Source organism: Saccoglossus kowalevskii, chromosome 11 (assembly GCF_978046115.1).
Source record: "Saccoglossus kowalevskii chromosome 11, keSacKowa6.1, whole genome shotgun sequence".
Classification (NCBI taxonomy): domain Eukaryota; kingdom Metazoa; phylum Hemichordata; class Enteropneusta; family Harrimaniidae; genus Saccoglossus; species Saccoglossus kowalevskii.
In genome coordinates, this window is record NC_140651.1 from 3,093,575 (window position 1) to 3,112,408 (window position 18,834).

At 38.4% G+C, this 18,834-nt stretch overlaps 2 long non-coding RNA genes across 2 annotated transcripts; one reads left to right on the forward strand and one right to left on the reverse strand.

Moving 5' to 3' along the window:
* Positions 1 to 15,544: 15,544 nt before the first annotated feature.
* Positions 15,545 to 16,167, reverse strand: LOC146735867 (uncharacterized). Its single transcript, XR_014930888.1, has 2 exons — positions 16,087 to 16,167; positions 15,545 to 15,872 (listed from the first exon to the last, which is right to left on the reverse strand). It is a non-coding gene; the product is annotated as an uncharacterized LOC146735867 (long non-coding RNA).
* Positions 16,168 to 16,358: 191 nt separating this feature from the next.
* LOC146735868 (uncharacterized) lies at positions 16,359 to 17,689 on the forward strand. Its single transcript, XR_014930889.1, has 2 exons — positions 16,359 to 16,654; positions 17,526 to 17,689. It is a non-coding gene; the product is annotated as an uncharacterized LOC146735868 (long non-coding RNA).
* The last annotated feature ends 1,145 nt before the right edge of the window (positions 17,690 to 18,834 follow it).

Here is an 18,834-nt window from a genome sequence, read left to right on the forward strand (position 1 = left end):
AATTATCAAAATTAGATAATTGAAGATATCATCACAAAATGAACAAATCTGAAAGTAGTCCACATGTACAATGTAGTACCTATATATGTAATATCAAATATTACTTTTTACCAAAAATGTAAAAATATTAGGGTTGTACAAACCCGTTTGTTTACCTAATCATACCTACCAGAAAGTCCGTGGAAATAATAAATTCCATTTATTACTCGTAGGCTTAAGTACAGATTACAGCCCCAATCGGAAACTATTAGGAATATACCTACAAAGAACACCTTAGGGTAGCATTCCCTATAGAAAAAAAGACCTCTCCTAAGGGACCATGCCGCGCGGGGTGGTCATGCATATGAGGTGTGATCCGATATTCCCACAAATGTTTCCGCTGCCACAATGGGCCCCCGTACGCTTGTGGAGAGGTGGGCGGGTTCCACAGACTTTCTGGTAGGTATGATTAGGTAAACAAACGGGTTTGTACAACCCTAATAGTTTACTACATCACCTACCAGAAAGTCTGTGGAAATAATAAATTCCATTTATTACTCGTAGGCAGAGTAAGCACGCTCACCGGAGGTGGGGAAGCTCCGGCGGCTGAAATGTATTTTTTTCGACCCCAAAAAGGAAGGTCCAAAAAAAACCCTGAGAAATCTAAAGCTACTCGCAGACAAGGAGTCTAGTCCCAGAATAAAACTAATTAGGTGACTTTTCAGGGACCAGGTGCCCAAAGGTAGACCCCCCCCCCCAATTCAGGGAGGCTACTAAAGCCGGTCCACTGAACAATAAATAGGGCCCCCACCAATTTTAATGCATTGAAACAGTATATTGCTCGGGTTCGATAGCGCTGAACGAAAAATGGTAGCGTCGAGCAAAGGAGGCTGGTTTCGACTGAAGGTACTATCGCGCTAATGCTTTCACGCATAGGGCCCCTTGGTGGTGCGGGCTGGGTCAGCGAACACAGTCTGACATGTCACAACCAACCTGTAGAGGCCCTCCTGCAGTGCTTGGAGGTCTCTCAGGTAATAGTTAATGAAGACATTCTGAGATCTTCATAACCCTGCTCGAAGCACCTGCTCGAGCGAGGCCCCAGACATCAAAGCCAATGAGTTAGCTACCCCGCGCACCTTCACCTGGTGGCGTTCCAAACGGACCGATGAAGAAGCAGTTAACCTATACGCTTCCACGACGGTATCAACAATCCACCGCGAAATGGTGATATTTGAAGCAGGGCGGCTCTGTTTGCCCCGCCCATAACAGACAAACGTGCGCTTCTCACTGCCCCTAGACACCTTGGTGTCTAGGGGCTCAGACCGGGCATAGAATCTGTCCCAGACGGTCCTCCTTGCCCACTATGTAAGTGCGGCGTGGGATGACTGTCGGCTCAGGGTCACACCCTGGGATTCCTTGCAAGAAAGTCCAGCCAAGTCTTCAAAATAACTAGTGAGTTCATAAAGGAGGCACATCTGCCACTAAAGGACAGTGCCCAGTCAGGAGGATTAGCTAGCCCCTTGGCGCGTGGCCCCTTGGAGCGGAAAGACTAAACAGTTGTAACATAATGGAACTCGAAACCAGTTTCAGTCCAGCAGATTCTATAAAACTGGGAATAAAACTGACCGATATCCAAGAATGGTCGATATGGATTTTCCTTGATCAAAGATATAGGAAACAATCAGCTACCTCGCTAATAGAGGGACTGAGATGATCAATCTCCCTTCCGCCACACAAATCAGTCGTCAAGATATGGGAGACCGGTGTAGCAGTTGGGTCACCTGTCTTAGCACACTGGTGAAGACGTACGGTGCTGTGCACAGACAGAAAATGAGGGCGGTAAACTTGTAAACTTTGCCCTTTATGGGATTCTGATATACCGGCTGCATGAGTGGTGAATGGGAATGTGGAGGTAAGCGTCGCTCAAATCCAGTGATGCCAGCCAATCGCCCAAGTGCACTGACAGAAGTACCAAAGCTGGTGTTTCCATCTGGAACCGCTTATTCCACAAACCCGTTCAGTCGACTGAGGTCTAGGACTGGACGCCACCCCCCCAAACTCTTGGGAACACAGAAGATGTGGGAAAGAACCCTAGCACTAAATGGGGGTTCCCTGCTAGGCGTATCACCCTTTTCTCCAGAAGGCTTGCTACTTTCTGTCGTCTCCGTCTTGAGGAGGAGACCGAAGAGGAATCTAATACCCATGCGACACTACTTAGAGTCCAGGGATCAGAAACTCTTGTGCGCCAAGCTGAAATGTGCTGCACAAGGCGCGATCCCACTGGAAAGAGTGGACGGGCGTTCGGAGCTAGTGCTTCCCGAACTCTAGCCACCAGTATGAGAGGACGAAGAGGGGGAGACTGAGCCCGAGGACTCCGGGGAAGGAGAACCAGAGTCGTACCACTATTCATGTCCAGGCAGCCGGCGAAACCTTCAAAGAGACTTCGCGGCCCCCTGGTCCCCAGAATTGTCAGAACGCCCACCACCAAGGCCACATTGCTTGGGCTTTCTTTGACGCTTCCCGCTAGTCTTCTTCTGCCCTATCGAAGTAGACCATGAGCGCTTTGATCCTCAATTGGATACGCTGATCTTCTGCAACCACCAAACCGTTCACCGCATCCACTAACCGGCCACCACATAGCCGGTCACGCCCCGAAGGCCTTCTCCGCAGGCGTACAAACTCGTCCCATGCTAGAGTAGAATAGATACACAGACCCAGAACTGCCTCACGCTCAGCCGAAACTGTTCCTGCCAATAGGGCAGTATGGACTTGTGAGATATCGTATATAGCGACTCCCTGCGCCGCCAGGAACTGGCCCATCTGCCCGAGGTTCGTTGCTGAGCACTCAGACAGTCAGAACTAAGCAAGGTGAGCTGACGCTCTAACGCTAAAGAAACACATTCTATAAAATTGATGGGTCTAAGTTCTGCCCGTAAAGTCCTATGCACTATAGGCTCTGGTGCAGGTCAAATGACCACGGAATGTGGCTTTCCCGATCCGCACTACCCGCCTTAACAAAAGTATGGGTACCGGGATCAGGACGGGGAACATGTGGAGAGGGCTGTGGTACCGCGCGAGTGTCCCACACCGGGGACTCGTCGATTGTTCGTGTAGCCCCAATGAGGTATGGATTCACCCAACAGAAGGCATTGGACGTGACCGCTTCAAAACCAGGTTCAAGCTATTTGTCCCCCCCAAAGGGTACCAATCGCCCTCTGAGCCCCCGCCATAGCCTGGGTCACATGAGGCACCTAGGGGAGTTGGTCAGCGGGCGTGATCTCCACGCTGGCAGTGGGCGAAGAGAGCGCAGATAAAAACGGGTCCAAAGGCGACTCCCCCATCAGGAGGATAGGGGAGGGAATACCACCGGCCCCGCGGCTGTCACTGCCCGGTTCACAAGCTGCGACCTTGACTGCATATTAGTAAGGGACAGCTGAGCTCCGGTTGGTTGGGTATCCTGTGACTGCCCCGACAAAGTGGGGACGAGGAGTGACAAAGCACTCGCCCCCCCTCCTGTTGGAGACTTGGTAGCTGTACCCCCATAAGTGGGTTCGGGGGAGAGGGCCCCTTCTATAAAAAAGTGGACACTCCCTTTCCCACCTTCTGAAGGAGAGATCACTGGAAGAATGGGACACACCTGACCCTAGCCCTGGTAGTGGAGGTACAGACAATATCCCCCCCCCCCCACCAGGTCCTCCTGCGTCCTACCCTGCAGAAGGGAGTTGACCTTTGAAGCCAGACTAATTATCTAAGCCATCTCTTCACCCTGGGAGAGCTTTTTTTGTTTGCCACCTTGACTAATAACGGTAAAGGCAGGCAGCAGTGATTGCGCAATCCACTCAGGCTGCGTCGGTACCGATAAAGTTCCGGTGGATTGAACCGGTTCAGTCTCTAAAGGCCGTGCCGATTCTGTGTCAATGTCCCAGAGGAAACACGCCGTTTATCAACGTCAGTCACTGGTGACTGGAAACTCTGATCTCCCAGCAAAAGCGGTTGGTCGATGTTTGCTAGTCTCGGTAATATCTGGTTGGGAAGCTAACTCGTTGGGAGAATTTAGATCCACCACCGGTGTTCCTGCGCTATCGACCGACATCACACATATGTGGGTCCCAATCGGGCATCTGCTTGAAGCAGGATGAGCATATCTTATGTCCCGTCTGTGGCGGGATGTACTGTGTCTTTTTTTGTGACTAAGGCATAATAGGGTCTGCAAAAATTACGAAAGTGAGATCATGAAAAAAAATAGTAAATTCACCGCACCAGAAATCGGAATCTGGTGAAAATGAACTGAGCCGGCAATTCAACTAACACAGGTAAAAAAAATGGGGCCCTTAATAATGGAAAGCCTTTACCGTAATGAAGTCGATCACCAATACTAGATTCCTAGATTCTCAGTCATAAAACTGTAACGTGCACTTTTGTCCATGCGTCACAACAAAGCTGAAAAATATCTGTACTCGTTGGTCGCAGAAACAAAAGAGAATATCGGATCAGGCCCCTTATGCGTGATCCCTTAGGGGTGGCCCCTTAGAAGAGGCCTTTTTTTCTATAGGGAATGCTACTCTAAGGTGTTCTTTGTGAACAGGGTATATTCCTAATAGATTCGGATCTGGGCTATAATCTGTAGTTAAGCCTACGAGTAATAAATGGAATTTATTATTTCCACGGACTTTCTGGTAGGTGATGTAGTAAACAAAATGTCCGCCAGTCGGCCATATTTGTTCGAATCACGGAAAAAATATGACGTGCACCTATAACCCAATATGTATGATCCAAATTGGGCTAGTCATCACTGAGAAACAGCTCCGGACATGTAAAAAATTATGATTTAGCACTTTTACATGAAATTTGGGCGTCAGTCAGCCATATTGAATCAAATAACAAAAATAATGATGGTGTAGTTGTATCTCTTGGTATACTATCTTTGCACAAAATTTAAACAGAAACGTTCATGGCATTCAAGAGAAAGTAGTATGGGTACCATGAAAAACTAGATGGTCGCTAGTCGGCCATATTTGTTCGAATCATGAAAAAGAAATTATGTGCACCTGCAACCCAATATGTATGATCATCATACCAACTTTCATTCAAATCGGCCCAGTCATCTTTGAGAAACTGCTGTGGACATGTTTAGGTATCAGAAATAGCAAATCTTACATCCAAAATGGCTGCCAGTCGGCCATTTTTGCTGCGTAACTTGACGCGTATATGTAAGACATTATGTATTGTCTTCATGTTGAGTTTGAATGAAATCCGTCAATGGCTGTCCAAGATATAGCTCCGGACCGATGTACGTACAGAACGAACCCAAATTAACAGTCCTCGTTTTCAGACTTCATCCGAATGGGGACTAAAACTAGAGGTTTACGTGTGATGTCATGAAATGAACAAATCTGACAGAGAAGCATTCCAGGTAGAATTGGTATGAATAGCAAAGCTGACAGTTTTGGAGAAGAAGTCGTTTGAAGGAAAAAAGTTGACGAACTAAGTATGACACATGATGGACGAGCACAGGTGTGGTCAACCTCAATAGCCAAAATGTGAACACTGAAGGCACAGCCAATACACAGTATACCGACATTGTACATTTTGCACAGTAGTTTGCCACATGTGCCATAATTTTCCCACAGTTCCAGTTACGTGTTCCAATTCAACACAAGTCATTGAAAATGACAGTCCTCATTAAATTTTTCAAAGTTCTCTTTGTACTCGTCATATTAAAGCAGAGGGGTTGTCGTGAATGCGTCCTTGAAACTTGAGTCCCAAGTGGCAAATACAACAGATTGTATATTTACATCAAATTCGAACAGCTGTTGCATGACAACCCCTCCGGTTTAAGACATAGCAAAGAAAACATAGATCACAAGTGAAAGTAATATGGCCAAAAATAAAAACGACTGCTATTCAGCCATCTTTGATCTGATTATGAAACAAACTGACATGCATGATGTATGTGCCAAATACGAATGAAAATGGTACATAAAGCTTGGAAATATAGTAGTAAGGCCATCCTTGATCCGATTTTTAAACAAATTGTCATGAACATGTATCCTAACATTTATAAAGTATGTGCCAAATTTGAAAACTGACAAAGCATGTCCAAGATACCACATTTTAAAAAACAAAGAAGATGCCTGCCACTCAGTGGCACTGCCAGTCGACCATCTTTGATCCAATTGTGAAAGAAATTGTCTTGGACATGTATCCTAACATGTAAAATCTATGTACCAAGTTTGAATGACAACTGACAAAGCATGTCCAAATTTTCAAAAAAACAAGATGGATGCCAGTCAGCCATTTTGAATCAAATCGCTAAACCACTGTATGTGCACATGTCCCATATAAAGCACTAGACATATGCAGAGAATAAGCGAAATCTGTCTGAAGGATTCTGAAATACGACTCCAGACGGACGGGCGAATTATAAGTCCCTGTTTTCAGACTTCATTCGAACGGGGAATAAAAATTGTGACTACTCGACCCTTAGTATTCGCATTCCATTTTATGTGACATTGGCTCCGTGTCGGGTCCCTTCATGATATTTTGTCTACAAGGCTTGGTTGGCCACCTTTATCTGATTATATTACATGTTGTCATTTAAATAACCCAGATCACATATGACCCAAGTTTTATTTAACTCTGTTAAGGTAGCGGGACTATTATTTGCATACTTATTTTCATCTTCTAATTATGACTAAATGACTACAAATGGACCCGGGAAAGTATATATTTTTAGAATCGCCAGACTTCAAGCTTTTCACAAGTGTATTTTGCATGCCCGTATCTGCATTCTACGACGCGTTACTCAATCAAAGGTGAAAAATTACTTTTTCTGTAAAAAAAAAATTACGCATTTATGCTGGCGATAAGAAGTATTTTTTTCACTTTTCCTAGTTGTTCAATAGTCTGGTAAATTGAATGTGTCTGGTTAGTTTTATTCAAGCAACACGTTTTAAAAAATAGTGTCCTGAATTTCAATTACTGTTTTAGTCGCATTGCCCCCAACTCAAACCACAACTCGTTGGTAAATAATCGATGAAATAGTTTGTCTGGACACATTCAAGTTCCTCTCATTGTCACTTTAAAGCTGTGAAAATTTGGTGTTAATCCGGCGACAATAAGTATACATTATTTTTTGTTAAAGACCTTGTATTTTGAAAAACATAAACTCCTAGAAAACGTCCATGAAGTAACAGCAAAGATTTTCAAGCTTGTTTATCGGCACAATCAATTTGTTTTCCCATCAAGGTCTGTTTTACCATGTGTAGGGACATCCAAATGTGTAAGGCTATTGGAAACCAAAAAAATAAAGGAATGGGATAGCTATAATTGGATAAATTCAGCATATGAAAACACCAAAATCAATGATTTTTTTCAGTGGCTGTGTGACCTTGTGTCTGATTTCAATTACTGTTTTAGTCGCATTGCCCCCAACTCAAACCACAACTCGTTGGTAAATAATCGATGAAATAGTTTGTCTGGACACATTCAAGTTCCTCTCATTGTCACCTTAAAGCTGTGAAAATTTGGTGTTAATCCGACGACAATAAGTATACGTTATTTTTTGTTAAAGACCTTGTATTTTGAAAAACATAAACTCCTAGAAAACGTCCATGAAGTAACAGCAAAGATTTTCAAGCTTGTTTATCGGCACAATCAATTTGTTTTCCCATCAAGGTCTGTTTTACCATGTGTAGGGACATCCAAATGTGTAAGGCTATTGGAAACCCAAAAAATAAAGGAATGGGATAGCTATAATTGGATAAATTCGGCATATGAAAACACCAAAATCAATGATTTTTTTCAGTGGCTGTGTGACCTTGTGTCTGACACATTCATATGCAAATGACTAATCTGTGAAACAAACAGGGGCGGAGACAAACCACTCAAATGTTTGGAAACACTCATTGTGTGTCAGATAGCTACTGATAACACATCCTAACATTGCTTTGTCTTGAGTTTATCTTTGAAACTTATAGGCACACAGATTAAACCTGTGTTGTTGATTTTGGAAAACACTACTGAGGCTGCCTTGCTTCCCTTCAGAAAATCTACATTTTAACCAACTTACATGACATTCTATGTTATATTGACTTTATCATATGAAAGTTTATGGTGCATTTCATCAATTAATAAATAAATGTGAAAATCGTAATTTTCAACACAAATAATAGTCTCGCTACCTTAAGTGGTATATATGAACTCAGAAATTTGTGCATATTTGGCAAATTCATATACACTGATTTTAACGCCAAACTAATCAGGTCTGAGAATCATAACACAAAATTTCATCTGAATTTATTGGTAAGGGGAATCTTGGTATGAATCCCATGAACAAAGATGTTTTTGCACAACAAATATAAAAAAAGATATTACCATCGTTAATTATATAATTTTTTATACTAATTGGAATGCATATAATAATATTCGTAAGAGTAAAAATCATTCAGTACACAACATGCTCATGCAAAAACTGTGCTGAGAGACAGACAAAATGGCCTCCAATGGGCACAATTTGCATACATGATTAGTTATTACTGCATAGGGCTTAATTATTTGGTGGGTTTTATTTTCCCAGCTAAATGTGCTAAATTAAGACCCAGTAAACTTTCACAATCCAGTGAATTCAAAACCTAGTGAATATCCTTGCAACATCAAATATGCTGAAATTAAAACCCAGTGAATACTTCCTCTACAGTAACTTGAATCACTGTAGATTTCATTCAATGTAGTAGTAGCAAGTTCCATTGAAAATTACTACACCATAGATGTCAATTTAACTTCACTTTTGGTACACATTAGATTCGCCTCTTTGATGGTTATATTTTTCTTCAAAGATACCCGTAAAGCTGTCGACTCTTTCAATAATACATCCATGACAAATCTTGTCGCAAACCTGAAATTAAGTTGGAAGAAATCGTGTAAGTGACTTAATAATATAGAAAATCAAAGAAAGCTTAGAAAGAACTCCCGTGTGCTGAGAGTATTGGAGACACATTAAAAATTAATTCAAAATTACTTGAACTTGAAATGTTGATGGAAACACAGAAAACTAATTATGCAAATTAGGTAACTAATATGAACAGATTTAAGTGTAAAACTAATAAGGTCTGCACAATGTACCAAGTTTCATTGAAATGTGATTAGAACCAAAATAATATTAATTATTATGCTAATTAGAGAATTAATATGAACAGATTTTAACCCAAAATTAGTCAGGCTGTCTATTGTCCTCTAGCACTTATGTACCAAGTTTTATTCAAATGTGATGATCAATACTTGAGATATCAGTATTAATTAATTATATTAATTAGGTGATTAAGAAGCATAAATATTTACCAAAAACTAATATGGTGTATAGTCCTAGGTTCATTGAAATGTGATGGGTACTCTTTAAAAGTTTCATTGAAATCCAAAGAGTGGCTTTTAGACATCAGTGCAACAGCCATAAAACGGCAAAAAATTAACTAATTATGCAAATTAGGTAATGAATAGGCACAATTATTTATCCCAAAATTAATCAGGTCTCTGCAGTCCTAGAATATCTATGTCGCAAGTCTCATTGAAATGTGATGATTAGTACTTGAGATATCAGGTGAAAAGCTGAAAATTAACTAATTATGCTAGTAAGGTGATTAATATGCACAAATATTTACCCAAAAACTAATTAGGTCTCTGCACAGTCCTCAAGTAACTATATACCAAGTTTCATTGAAACATGATCATTACTACTTGAAATATCAAAAGCTGAAAATTAATTAATTATGCAAATTAGGTAATTAATATGTACTGATATTACCCTAAAAACTATCAGGTCTGTTAAGTGTCATATGACATATATGTACCAAGTTTTATTGACATGTTATGATTAGTACTAGCGATATCAGTGGAAAAGCCGAAAATTGATTAATCATTATGTAAATTAGGTAATTAATAATATTAACAGATTTTTACCCAAAAATAATCAAATCTGCGCATTAGTTCAGAGCATCCATGTGCCAAGTTTCATTGAAATCCAATGAGTGGTTCTTCAAATATCAGTGGAACAGTCATGGAACAGCTTGAAATCAGTTAATTATCATTCAAATTAGGTAATTAATATTCATAGATTTTTACCCAAAACTAATCAAATCTGCGCACTAGTTCAGAGCATCCATGTGCCAAGTTTCATTGAAATCCAATGAGTGGTTCTTCAAAAATCAGTGAAACAGTCATAGAACAGCTTAAAATCAGTTAATTATCATGCAAATTAGGTAATTAATATTCATAGATTTTTACCCAAAACTAATCAAATCTGCGTATTGGTTCAGAGCATCAATGTGCCAAGTTTCATCAAAATCCAATGAGTGGTTATTCAGATATCAGTGGAACAGTCTTGGAACAGCTAAAAATCTGCTAATTATCATGCAAATTAGGTAATTAATATTCATAGATTTTTACCAAAACCTAATCAACTCTGCGCATCATTCCAGAGCATCTATGTACCAAGTTTCACAAAAATTTGATTAGTGGTTCTTGAGATAACGGTGGAACAAAAAAGTGACACACATACATACAGACAGGGTAACTGCAAAGACTCCCTTTTGTGCTTCGCACACGAGAGTCAATAAAACAGTGCATGCTATAGTTCTATTATCAGGTCAATGAACAAGCAGCCTGTCGGCTGAGATAGCTCCGCTGTTAGCAATGACATTTCAATTAATGAACTGAATATATCATTAGAAAATGAACAATATGTATAGTATCAAAGCAATCGAGAAGTTTTCAACAAGTCGAAAATATCACTTTACAAAAAATGACAAAAATATTTATCAAAATTAGAGAATTAAATATATCATCACGAAATGAACAAATCTGAGAGCGATCCACATGTAGTACCTATGTATATATAAAATATCAAAGCAACCAGACTTGTGGTTTTCACCAAGAAGTTGAAAATATCACTTTACCAAAAATTACAAAAATATTTATCAAAATTTGAGAATTACAGATATCATCACGAATCGAACAAATCTAAGAGAGGTCTGCCCAAGATACATATACACCAAGTATCAAAACAATATAAATTGTAGTTTTCAAATATTGTAGAATACTTTATTTTTGCTTGGAATTTATTTTCGCTATTTTCGCTGAAGGGATGATTCCGTGAAAATAAAATCCAGTGAATATACTTTTTTTCACAATAAACTCATGAAAAAGTCAGTGAAAATAAATTCCAAGCAAAACGCCCAAAAAGCCTTTTCGGCGAAAATTAATTCCAGCGAAAATAAAGTATTCCACAGTAGTCGAAAAAGTAAAAAGTTGAAGACGACGCCGAATGACACCGAACAATCACTCATAATGATAAGCTCTGCTCGACAAAGTCGACAGCGGAGCTAAAAAGTTGACACTGACAATAACGGACACCGAACAAGCACTCGTATGATAAGCTGCGCTTGACAGTGGAGCTAAAAGTGTAACAAGCAGCCTCTTGGCTGAGATATCTCCACTGCTAGCAATTCACATTTCAATTAATAACTGAAGATATCATCACAAAGAAATCTGAGAGGAGACCATCTGTAGTACCTATATGTATAATATCAAAGCAATCAAATCCAGCTATGGAATGGCAGAAATTCTTAATTTTGATGAATTTTTAGCACTAAAATGGCAGCTATTCAGCTAAATTGAATTGAATCATAAAATAAATGCATGTGCATGTGCATGATATGATGTCTGATGTGTTTGTTGAGTTTGAATGTGATCAGTCATTGCAAGTGATAGGCATTGATTGCCCTGGGATTTATTTGTAAAAACAAAATGGCCACCAGTTGGCCATTTTGAATTAAAATATAACAAAACTGGACATTCATCAGACACCTAACATGTAAAACCTTCATACAAAGTTGAAACAAATCGATCATTTAAAACAAGCAGCCTGTCGGCTGAGATAGCTCAGCTGTTAGCAATGCACATTTCAATTAAAGAACAGAAGATATGATTAGAAAACGAACAATATGTAGACTTATATGTAGGCTGTTTTCAACAAGAACTCGAAAATATCACTTTTTACCAAAAATGACAAAAATATTTATCAAAATTAGAGAATTAAATATATCACGAAATGAACAAATCTGAGAGAGATCCACATGCAGTACCTATATATGTAATATCAAAGCAATTGGACTTTCAAATCTAAGAGAGGTCTACCCAGGGTACATATACACCAAGTATCAAAGCATTCAGGCTTATACTTTTCAAGAAGAAGTCGAAAAAGTAAAACATTGACACGGACGACGGAGACGGACAATCACTAATATGATAAGCTCCGCTAGAGAAAGTCAACAGTGGAGCTACAAAATGGCTTCCAGTTGGCCATTTTGTACACTCGATATACATCCTATACAAGCTTCGGCTTAAGTGCGTGTGTACCACTATTCCCATTAGAATGAAGGCCTACATGTACCACCACTACACGTCTACAAAGTAATTACTACACCCACCTGGATGTGATAGACCTGTAATAATTTCATTATCACTAGTATAATGTGTTCGCAGACAATAATCACGCTCTCGTGGACCTAGTCTGCAGACATAGTATTGTACCACTATTCCTATTATAATGAAGGCCTACCACCACTACATGTCTACAAAATAATTACTACACCTACCTGGATGTGATAGACCTGTAATAATTTCATTATCACTAGTATAATGTGTTCGCAGACAATAATCATGCTCTCGTGGACTTAGTCTGCAGCCATAGTAATGGTACTACTATTGCCATTATAATGAAGGCCTATCACCACTACATGTCTACAAAGTAATTACTACACCTACCTGGATGTGATATAGACCTGTAATAATTTCATAACCACTGGTATAATGTGTTTGCAGACAATAATCACACTCTCGTGGACCTAGTCTGCAGACATAGTAATGGAACTACTATTGCCATTATAATGAAGGCCTATCACCACTACATGTCTACAAAGTAATTACTACACCTACCTGGATGTGATATAGACCTGTAATAATTTCATAACCACTAGTATAATGTGTTCGCAGACAATAATCATGCTCTCCTGGACCTAGTCTGCAGACATACATTTTGTAGTAATGGTACCACTATTCCCATTATAATGAAGGCCTATCACCACTACATGTCTACAAAGTAATTATTACACCTACCTGGATGTGATAGACCTGTAATAATTTCATAACCACTAGTATAATGTGTTCGCAGACAATAAGCACGCTCTTGTGGACCTAGTCTGCAGACATAGTAATGGTATTACTATTGCCATAATAATGAAGGCCTACCACCACTACATGTCTACAAAGGAATTACTACACCTACCTGGATGTGATAGACCTGTAATAATTTCATTTTCACTAGTATAATGTGTTCGCAGACAATAATCACGCTCTCGTTGACCTAGTCTGCAGACATAGTAATGGAACTACTATTGCCATTATAATGAAGGCCTATCACCACTACATGTCTACAAAGTAATTACTACACCTACCTGGATGTGATATAGACCTGTAATAATTTCATAACCACTAGTATAATGTGTTCGCAGACAATAATCATGCTCTCCTGGACCTAGTCTGCAGACATAGTAATGGAACTACTATTGCCATTATAATGAAGGCCTATCACCACTACATGTCTACAAAGTAATTACTACACCTACCTGGATGTGATATAGACCTGTAATAATTTCATAACCACTGGTATAATGTGTTTGCAGACAATAATCACACTCTCGTGGACCTAGTCTGCAGACATAGTAATGTAACTACTATTGCCATTATAATGAAGGCCTATCACCACTACATGTCTACAAAGTAATTACTACACCTACCTGGATGTGATATAGACCTGTAATAATTTCATAACCACTAGTATAATGTGTTTGCAGACAATAATCATGCTCTCCTGGACCTAGTCTGCAGACATAGTAATGGTACCACTATTCCCATTATAATGAAGGCCTATCACCACTACATGTCTACAAAGTAATTACTACACCTACCTGGATGTGAGAGACCTGTAATAATTTCATAACCACTAGTTTAATGTGTTCGCAGACAATAATCACACTCTCGTTGACCTAGTCTGCAGACATAGTAATGGAACTACTATTGCCATTATAATGAAGGCCTATCACCACATGTCTACAAAGTAATGTGGCCCACTCAAAAGGCTAAAAATACCTTTAGCTTTATCAACTGTGAAGACAGTAAAGGTTGGAAGAGCTAACATGTTGTCTTTGGAATGTTTACTGGTAATGTGTGTGTTCAAGTTCTTTCTTAACATTACCATACCTTAAGTGGGACATTCAATCTGTGGAGGTGACAGCATCTTTGATACTTTATTTTTTCTGATGGCATCATCACTTTTTGCAATGGGCAACTTTCTTTTTTGAGTTTCTAATAGAAGCTGCAAAAAAAGAATAAGGTTGCCTCAGAGTTTATTTTGTTTAATTTAATAAATAATACAAATTACGTGACAGACATACCGAACATTCAATAATAGGAACATCCCGACCCCACCTCACCATTGCCACCCATTACAAAATTATTTGCAGCAACATTTACATTTTTCAGAATACTGTAGTTTTCAAATATCCTAAACATTCTGTAAATAATAGCCATCATGTTAACCTTCTTTACATTTGTTATCATTGAAGTTATGAATATGATATCTATGATTTTGTCAATAATTAAGAGTTTTTATAAAATAGATCAAAATTGACAACTCTAGATTTTAAAAGTGAATATAATATTCTACACTCAATACGGCTAAAAATATTCAGAAATTTAATTACAACATAAAGGATTAAGAATCAAGGATGACATAGAATTACCCATGTCACATACAAATTCTACTTTATGAGCATCACATATCTGTGGACACAGTGGGGTGCCAGAACAGATGGCCTACCTACAAGGTCTTTGCAACAATGACTCATTCCATTGCTGTTTAAATAGATGTATTAACTTTATACAAAATAGTACTATTTAGACAACAGATAATTTATGTGTACACACATCAGTAAAAATGTGTATTTCATGTGTGCAGTGGCATGCCAATTTAAATTTCTGTAACTATTGTTAATTATTAATTGAGTGAAGTAAAATATAAAAATCAACAAAATGGATAAGGCACAAATTCATTCTTGAAAGTGACAGACAATCTCCTATTGCAGTCAAGGCATACCACTGGTGAAGAAATAGAAAATCATTTTAATTACCGTCAGCATCATCTGATGTTCTCACTTTCTTTCCAATTTGAAATCTTTCAATTTCACTGCTCTGTACATTTAAATCACCACAACTACAACCAGCAAGATGTACACTCAACTTGGAACATTATGAAAATGTTTGTCAGCACAATGGACAATGCCAATGACGAGGAGTCTTCATTTTTGCAATGGAGCACTTGCACAAAACACAAGCTATACCTACAGAATTAACACAACTAAGATAATTTATTTTCAAACATGGGGGCAGACGCCAGATTAAATTCAAACTTCCAAGATACTCCTTCAATTAATGATTTGTTTTTCTATAAATATCCCACACACGAGAAGCAACAAAGTCAATTTACAAACGATTTAAAAAGATCTCTTAAACTAAGAAAATACATAGCAATTTGCACCATATGCAACCCCTTACTGAAGTAGCATAACTAATTATTAGTCTGAAGCGAATAAAAGTTACACTTGCCTTGAAACTCGAGTCTTGAACAGTACACACTGTTCAAATGTTTTTTCAGTAAATATTTGTCAGTTTTATGACCACACAGTGCCATTTTTTACATGAGCAATGTTCATCATCATTGCATCGATGTAATTATGTCAGTAGATCATCCAGGCTTGTGACAACACTTGGTACACTGGCATCTACATTTATGGAAAGAATTTATTAAATTAATTTAACTTGCTAAAAGTCCAGTCTATTCATTGGCACTGACTCAGACAACGTGCAATGGCTGTCACGGTAAATGTCAGAAGCGAGAGCTACGTTTTACAAGTTTCTAGTCCCTGTGCATATTATAAAAATGTTAGGTAATAGCTAATACACGAATTGAAACAGTTTCAGTTTTCATATACTCACCGCGCACATTTCCAGCGTGATTCACTTCCTTTGGTAACGCCATGTCAGGACAGCTGCATTACGACGCCATCATACGGCAAATACTTATGACGCGAAGATATGTGGGCGCGTCGTTGTATATCAAACAACCAATCAGACAACTATGCGTGCAAGATTGACTGATCGCGCTGTGGTGGACCTCTCTCTCGTGGACCCGCTCACGGCAAATGTGATATCCCAGAGTTCAATGCGTTTTGTACCATCCAATATACACTTTATCTCCGCACGAGGGCGCAATTTCAAATTGAAAGAAAAACTAGCATACACGCTATTACCATTCTATGACCTCAATTGACCCACCAGCCTCATTCCCAACTTGATACTGGAATTCTCATTTTTTTGATGTATTTAAAGTTTTTTACCCGGATCGTTCTAACCATTTCAATAAATAGTTATAGACTATAATTGATTATGCGAAATTACTGCATTTTTGGTGGTTTTTGGCCTACTCCTCTCACTGTTATGTTAGAATTACCGCGAGAGTGCCTTCTATGGATTGTCAACATGGCGGCTCACAAAGTTACGTTCGGTAAGTCCTTTTTTTTTACGTTTTACACAAGAAAAAAGCAATTTTTAGAAAATAACGTTCGATTTCTTCAATTGTTGGCGCCTTTTTTGTTGCAAAAATGCTGGTCGTGAAAATGAAAAACGTAATTTTGTTGGGGATTTCGAGAGCTTTACAACGATATGTAGATCGACCATATACACGTTATGTTCCTCATAGGAGTAGTGAATAAAGTGTCATAATGTATTTTGTCATTAATTTGCATACCATATATTCACTATTGAGATAATATATACACTATTGAGATACTATGGGTATAGGGATAAAATGAACATTTTCCATGTATCTGTTTTTGATACCAATGCATTTCATTCGTTTCTCTCAATATTATTTTCTGACATATTATTCATAATAAATTATGTAATATTAAAGTGAGAATATACTAAATATAGTTAATAACAAATGATTTTCAAAAAAAATGTGCCACGCCCCCTCCACTTGCCCCATTTCTCCAGTAAACGTGACACACATTGATGTGTTTGAAGTTGAAGAATTAATACCTAGAAAATAGTGTCATTACAAATTTGACAATTTAGGCTGACTTTAGAATAGTTTTACCAAGTGTAAATAATAATTTATTATTATGACAGATTTTTTATATTAAATATTGAGATTAGTTTAATAACAAATGATTTTCAAAGAAAATGTGCCAGGCCCCCTCCACATGCCCCATTTTTTACAGTCAAAGACTTCATAGAAAATAGTGTCATTACAAATTTGACAATTTAGGCTGACTTTGGAATAGTTTTACCAAGTGTAAATAATAATTTATTATTATGACAGATTTTTGATATTAAATATTGAGATTAGTAATGCATCTTGTGTTTTGTTTCAGATCTTTTGTGCTGAACTTACCATGGACAGTTTGCATGTGACGAGTGATACCTGGCTTGATTTTATATACAACATGGAGATGTGATGCACATAGTGTGCATTTGTATTCCTTGTGTGTGCCAAATAAAATTTCAAAATGTGATTCAGCAGAATCCAACAAATTCACTTCAATGTGTTCAGTGTATTTAATTTCAAATGCTAGTGAAGCTGCTTCAAGTTTCTTATCAAGTTTGTTAAGATCATCCTTTTTAGTAACTTGAAGTAACTTTGCTGAATGATTTGCTTCATTAATTTCAACCTTGGTATCAAATTGGTCGACCAGTTTTGTTTCATATTGCTTCACATCATGTTTTTGATCTTCAGATAACTTTGCAAACTTTTGTATAAATTCCAGTTGTTGGTCGATCTTTTGAGCCTCGTTGAAGAGCTTGTCAATTAGTTTACCCACGTTTCTCAATTTAGCATGAAGGTGATCCATAGTGTATTCATTTATGGGGTCATACTTTATAAGAGGATGATTACTCTGACCATTACTTTTTCCTTCTGCCCATGAATTCATATCCGCAAGAGTGATAGACATATCCCATTCATGATTTGGATTGTGACATTTATGAACTGTAGCCAAACATAAATTGCAGAAAAAACTGGTATTCTTTCCCTGCAAGACCAAACTTTTATACTTTTCATCTCGTTCCAGTTTTCTACAGTATTTCATCCCCTTTATACCATGTTGGGCAAATTTTTCAGTGCATGCCAGAACAGGAAGAATATCAACTTCTATCAGTGCATCACTCTGGGGCATTTATAATGGCAAATGGAATGCGGCTTGCATCAGAAGACTGGATTTGGATTTCTCCATACTTCATTACCATTATATTTTATCAGACGTATAGCACCACTGATGGCAAATACTTTGAAATTTTGGGACACTCCCTTGAAATTTTGGAAAGTGTGGCCACCCTCACCTACAACTATTTCTAACTTCTGTCTCTCATTTTCATCATCAAGGTCATAATCCAATTTCTTTTCAGTCAATATGTTGAGGACACTTCTCCAAACCAGGCCTTCAATATCATGAACAAACCAGCCCTTTTTATCTTGAGAGGCAGTTTCTGACACCATAGTGTGGAACCGTTTCAAATTATTTGAAAATTCTTGAAACATTTTCTTGTGTTCTCAGAGATTTCTCTAAACCATCATTGTCAGATTCAGATAGACCGCCCCCTAGATGGATAAATGTGTGTTCTGCTTCAGAATCATTCCATAATTTAGCGTCATTTGTAGTCTGATCTAATTTCTGGGAAGATGGT